Source organism: Cryptomeria japonica, chromosome 4 (genome assembly GCF_030272615.1).
Source record: "Cryptomeria japonica chromosome 4, Sugi_1.0, whole genome shotgun sequence".
In the NCBI taxonomy this organism is placed as follows: domain Eukaryota; kingdom Viridiplantae; phylum Streptophyta; class Pinopsida; order Cupressales; family Cupressaceae; genus Cryptomeria; species Cryptomeria japonica.
In genome coordinates, this window is record NC_081408.1 from 365,105,672 (window position 1) to 365,112,488 (window position 6,817).

The following is a 6,817-nucleotide window of genomic DNA, read 5'->3' on the forward strand; positions in this document are numbered from 1 at the left end:
TATCTCTATATGCCTTAGGATGGTGGTAAGGAGTGGTCATGACTGGTTTTGCTCCATCCTCTAATTCAATCACATGCTCAATGCCTCTATCAGGCAGTACTCTAGGTGGTATATCACCAAACACCACCCCATGCTTATCTAAAATCTATTGTATATCAATGTGATATGATTTGCCATCCTGAGATGAAGGTGCTTTAGATGAAATAAAGCACTGTGTAGCCCAAAGGATATCTCTATGCCTGATAATAGTCTCCATCCCATGGGAGGAAACCTCCTTGGGGCCTCCATCCGATAATACCCTCAGTATTCTCTTCTTACCATCAGCTAAGAACTCCAACTGCATTTTGTGGTGATCAATGACATATCTGCCAATTCCCTGTAACCACTACATACCTATAACTATATCATAGTCCTCTAAGGGTAAAACATAAAAGTCATCTATCAAAGTGTAGTCCCCCATCTAGATACTGAGCTGAGGAATCCTCCTGGTACATCCCAACATTGCACCATCTGCAACCTTCACACCAAATCTTAAAAATTCATTTGTCTATAACCCATGTCTCTCTACCATATGTTGATCAATAAAGTTATGGGTCACTCCAGTATCTACTAAACACACTACACACTACCCCTGAATAGTTCCCTTCAATCTGAAAGTGTGGAACTTAGGATAACTGGAAAGAGTGGCCATGGTAACATTGGTCATAGCCTATGCATCAGTAGAGTCAAGCTCAATCTGGGGGGACTCAATATGATCTCCCTCATCATCAATGTCCTGTATGTGCTCATCCTCCACATATGAGCTCACTTCAATGAGATGAGCTTTGCCTTTGCCAAGGCATATGTGATCTGATTCCCAAGGTTCCTTAAAAGTAAAACACAATTTCTTTCTCCTTAATTCATTTCTAGTCTCTCGATCTATCCTAGGAAAAGATGTGTTACCCTTCTATGGATTGAAAGGCTTCTGTAAGGGTTTAGAGTTCCTGGGAAAGTTTTTGTTTTTCTGAAAAGTGGAAGATGGAGGAGTGGTGTCCAAGTCTAACGTGAGCTGAATGGCCTCCTACAAAGTCTTAGGCTTCAAAGCCTTGACTAAACCATGATATCTCTCATGAAGTCCCTCTATGAAGAGCATAACTACCCTCCTATCAGGCATCTCCGATACTCTCACTGCTATACATTGAAATTCATTAATATATGTATCCACATGACCCGACTATTTCAGGAGAGCTAAATCCTTGTAATAAAGTTCCACATCTTTCCTGTCAAATCTAGAAATCAGCCTCTTTGTGAACTCTGCGTATTAATGAATGAGAGCGTGATTCTGCGTGACCAATCTATGGTACCACCAGTCATATGAGACACCCTCCAAATGTAGGACAACAATCTGAATGGCCTCATTTTCAGCCATGGGTTTCAAGGAGAGGCATATATCTAGATTGTGAACCCACACTCGTGCACTAGTGGAACTGCTACCATTAAAAGTGGATAAAATCCTCTTATCTGTAGCCTTCTTCAAATAATTATTCCACTGTTGTTTGGGTCCCCTGTCATTTTGTCCCCTCATGGAATCATGGTGCTGCATACAATATTGATGCAATGGGAATGCATCTCTAACATGTGCTGGTGGACATGTCCACTCATCACTGGCAGCCATAATTGTGTCCTGGAAGGTGATTCCATTATGAGGCTCAGCCAACGGTGGTACATATCTAAGAGTGAACCATGGGAGCATAGGCCTATCCGTTGTCCTAGTATGGGTGTTGTCCCTCCATGGTGAGATGGGTGCATTGCTCAGGGAAGATGGAATTATATTGCTGCCCCTACTTCCTGCAGCTAATATTGTCCTGCTATGGCTCATGTGCCTTCCCCTAATATTTCCCAGATCCATTCTGTCAAGTGTGTCATGTAACATGTTGATTGCTTCAATAATTCTTGGTTGTGCTTTAGCCAAGCTCCTCATAATCTCATCAGGATTGAGTGGAATCTGTCTCTCCTGCCTAAGTGGGCTCCTCTGTCCTTCAGGTATATCACCTTTTTAGTCTCAAAGGGTGGTTTTGTGACAAAATTTAAATCCACTCTAGGTCTCCTGCATGTGTAATATCTATAGGTACCAAATCTACCCCACTGCATAGAATTGCTATGATGACCCCTAGGCTAGCAGGATCATCGCTCTGATACCACTGAAAGATCCCTGACTAGAATTTTTATCCAAACTGCTGATTGTTTTCAAATTCAAATTCTTTGACCAGCGAAAAGTGTTTTTGGAAGTTTATTGTATTTTCAATTTTTTTGTAGTTTTTTGGATTTTTGACAATACATGAGAAATAATAAACGCAATACAATAAATATAGAACTGATAATAGTTTCCAGCCTTCTAATTATTAATTGCAGCAAGTACAAATAAATAATAAAGAGGATTCTTGATAGAAATAAGTCGTTGAAGGCCTACCAGGAGTCCAACGCTGGGGTTTGAAGGTAGGATTTGAGCCTGAACTGAAGCACTGGCTGCTCTAAGCACTTCTAGCTGCTACTAAGGTTTGCAAATGACTTTATTTAACTCTATCATAATTACCAAAAACTATTACCGAAGAATTATTCAGACCCATTTGGAATTCCAAATTCTTGCCAGGCAAGATTCCCAGATTATGTCCCTTTTCCTCAATGAATTGCTACTGCTACCCAAATATGATATTTTCTTCACACCAAACCAACTATGATCATTTATTAGTACCTAAACAATGAATTCGCACACTAATAGAGGAGCCAAAACCCCTCAGTTTATTTAATTGGCCTCCACAGGCAAGAAGAGTGGTAAGACCCAGCTGCAGTAGTATGTCCTGCATTAAATGTCACCAAAACTATTGAAAGCAACTTTCAAAATGCCCAAATCTGCTGTCACTAGCCAGACAATGCTAATGGAGGAGTGATTTGTTGATCCTAACCCTTAATGGTCAAATCTGAACCTTGTGTGCTGTCGTGGGAATGTTGGGGGTGAGGGATTACGTCCACACCTTCAACAAATGGAGGATTTTCGCCCTCTCAGGCTCCCAAACCTGTGTATTCTTCTGCAACCTGTGCAAACCAAGAAAATCTCACAAAAGAATGAATAATTGAATAATCACCAAAATGAATTCCTCCTTGCATAAAAGCATCGAACCTTAAAGAGGCATCTCCAAGATGCCAAGGAATCTTCTATTCTCTTTCCAATTGTACGCCCAACCTTAAGGGTCATTTCATCATGAATTTCTTAACCACCTTTTAAGTTATTTTTCCCTAGGGATGTGGGTCATGTAAATTTTAAAACAAAGTTACTTATTAAATTAAATAGTAACTTATAAGTTACTTTTATTAACCTTTTTCTATTTTTTAGAAAAAGTAACTTTACAACAAGAAATTATAAAGTTATATTATTAAAAGTTTACCAAAGCAATCTATGTCTACATTGATGACCCCTTTGGCTAACCACTCATCCCCTTACACTGTAAACTTGCCTATGGGGATGGATATCAGGCAAATCCAAACATCAATATAGCAACTAGAGAAGTGGGGACATGACACTAGTCCAGTATTTCACTTGGGAGTTTGTAGTGAAATCTTTGCTAACCAGAAGGTGTTATTACTATTTGAATTATTGTAATGGTTTGATTCCATGGTGATCTAATTGGCTGAAGAAATAGAAGGTTGTGCAAGTGCATGTAAATAGCCCTTTTCACATCTATAAACATGGCAACCACACATGAAGAGTTGCGCTTCAAAATTTGCTTCAGGATTGGAGATAAAGGATTATGTCATATCAATTTTCCCATCACCCCATCAATAGTATATGAAGGTCATGAGCATAAAAGGTGGCTTTGTTGGTTATTAGGTGTCACATGTCATTTGATGCTTCTTTATAGGCACATCATCCCCATTCATTCCAAGCTGGTCAAATCTCAACATGTGGCTATTCATATTTCCACCACACCCTCAATGAACTCCATCATTGGTGCCAGACTTGGCCTCAAATTCCCAAGTGGCCTTTAGCATCTTCTTAACTCCAATGTCTCCACTTATGAAGTAATCAATCTTCTGTCTTTGTAAAGAAATCATTACATTTATTGTCTAATTTGTCTCTATTCATGAAGTAGTCAATCTTCCATCTTTGCTAAAAAAACATTACATTTATTTTATAATCTGTCTCCATGAAGTAGTCAATCTTCGGTCTTTGTAAAGAAATCATTACATTTATTGTATAATTTGTCTCCACTCATGAAGTAGTCAATCTTTCGTCTTTGCTAAAAAATTATTACATTTATTGTCTAATTTGTCTCCACTATGAAGTAGTCAATCTTCCGTCTTTGTAAAATTATCATTACATTTATTGTCTAATTTGTCTCTATTCATGAAGTAGTCAATCTTTTGTCTTTGCTAAAAAATAATTACATTTATTGTCTAATTTGTTTCCATGAAGTAGTCAATCTTCGGTCTTTGTAAAGAAATCATTACATTTATTTTCTAATTTGTCTCCACTCATGAAGTAGTCAATCTTTCATCTTTGCTAAAAAAACATTACATTTATTGTCTAATTTGTCTCCACTCATGAAGTAGTCAATCTTCCGTCTTTGTAAAATTATCATTACATTTATTGCAAGGGTGTGAAATTAGTCTAACCATTAGTGATTGAGATGGTCTCTCAGGTCCTTATTTTTTATGCTTGCGAAGGGGGAACCTTTTCTTTTTCGTATAACTTGTAAATGAAGAGTCTATTTTTCTGAGTGTAAATAGTCATTAGGAATTTCTTTTTAGCTAATGACTAGAAGGTTAGGTTTGCTCTCATCTTAGTGTATGTTTTCATTTCTTAGTGCAAATGTATTAAAATAGGTCATTTTTATAAAAAAATAATTGTAATAAATTTTGATCTATAGCTTGAAATTGAGCATCATTTTTTGCAAAATTTAATGTTTTCACATTTCTCATGCGTTAAGCCTCATTGCATTGTAAAATGAACTAAGTTATAAAGTGTTAAATTCAGGGTGGGAGAGGGTGAGGGGGTGGGAGTCGGAGGAGAGGGTTGGGGGGTTACCTAAATTAAATTAAGGGGGTGTAGCGTCCTAAAATTGCGACACTTGCAATTTCGACTGCATTTCGGTCTTCACGATGGCGACGCAACACGCAACCTGAATGGAGACCCCAAAACTTGCTCGCGACACTGAAAACTGCATTTTTCAAGCACCCTGGCCTGAACCTCCTTGCACCCTGATGTCCCGGGAGGTGGGACCAGAGCGCCCAGCGCCCTGGTCGCTCAGGACCAGGGCGCCCAGCGCCCTGGTCCCTGGGTCCTATTTTGGGCCCGATTTCCTAAGTGATATCGGGTCTTTTTGATTGCAATTTGGAAATATACTTCCCTGGTCGGCCTAAGGTCGGGAAAATCAGTCTATCAGCCCTAATTGACAAGTATATAAATGACATTTTCCTCTTTCATTCGATATGATGGAAAAGGCGTGGAAACTATACTCAAGCATTCAAGCATTCAAGCAATTGATCATTCCAAGTCTCCATTCAAGGCTAAGTGTTGCATTCAAGTCAAGGATTCAACCATTGAAGAGGAGATCACATACTACATGCTACAACATACAACATACAACATCTAAACCTTCGCACATAAGGATACAAACATCCTTAGAACAAGGTATTAGTACTTGTTTTACAGTCATTTACATTTACAGCTCTTGCTCACTTCTTGGTTAATTCCAAAACCGGGGTTTGACCTAAAGGCAAACCCCTAATCCCTAACCCCCCAATCGTCTTCGCTTTTCTGTGTGTAGGTTGCAGGTACGCGGCTGAAATTGAAGATCTGGAATCCTTGTGCAGAGACGAACAGATCCCCCTTCGTTTCGCGGATTTTTCGGAGGACCGTGGCGCCGGGCGCCATCGTCCCGACAACTTTTGCTCAAATTTGCAGGACAACACCGTATCGACATTTTACTACTAATTCCAGGTCCGCAGCTTCATCCTATAACCCGAACTCAGTTTATAAGCGAATCTTTATGACTTTCTATGCATTCTTAGCTTAATTTCCTTAATCAACATTCTTTACAAAAGAGGGTAGCCTTGCTTTCCGAACCCTTGAAATTCATTTAGCATCCAATCTTACATCGTGTGGGATTGGATCTTATGAGTTTCAACCCCTCTTTTGAATGTAAAGTCTCTCCCCTAAGTGAAAACCCATCGAATCCTAGCGAACCTCCCTTCTCTCTCCTTGGAGTTAGAAGAGGGGAGACCAACTAGGGTTCGACCGCGATTTTCCGCTTTACATTTTGGTGAACCCGACGTGAACATCCTTTCTGATTTTTCATGCTTAGATCTGAAAAAATTGATTACATTTCCATGTTTGATCTTTTGCAAAGTTTTAGAGGTGATTGCATTAAAACCCTAAAATTTCTTTTTAGTAATTAAACTTGCGAAATGTCTAAATGTTAATGCTTGTTTCAGATCTATCCTTCTATTACAAATTATCAATTCATATTTGTGCTTTAATTCTAAAAATTAAGTGGTTAAAAGTCAAAACCCTAATTTTTGAAACCCTCTTGATTCAACCTTTGTCCGACAATTTGATCGATCAAAACATCTCCAAATCAGCTGTAACTTTGGATTCCGCAATAAAATCACAATATCTTTCATCCCTGAAAATTTGGAAAAAAGTTGCGAGGACCGTGTTGCACTCCAAGCGCCATCGTCCCCGACATTTTTTCCAAAATTTCGGGAGCGAGATCTTGCTGTATTTTCCTGCTAAAATCTAGAATTTTGGCTGATTTTGTCAATTATAACACTTTCAAAA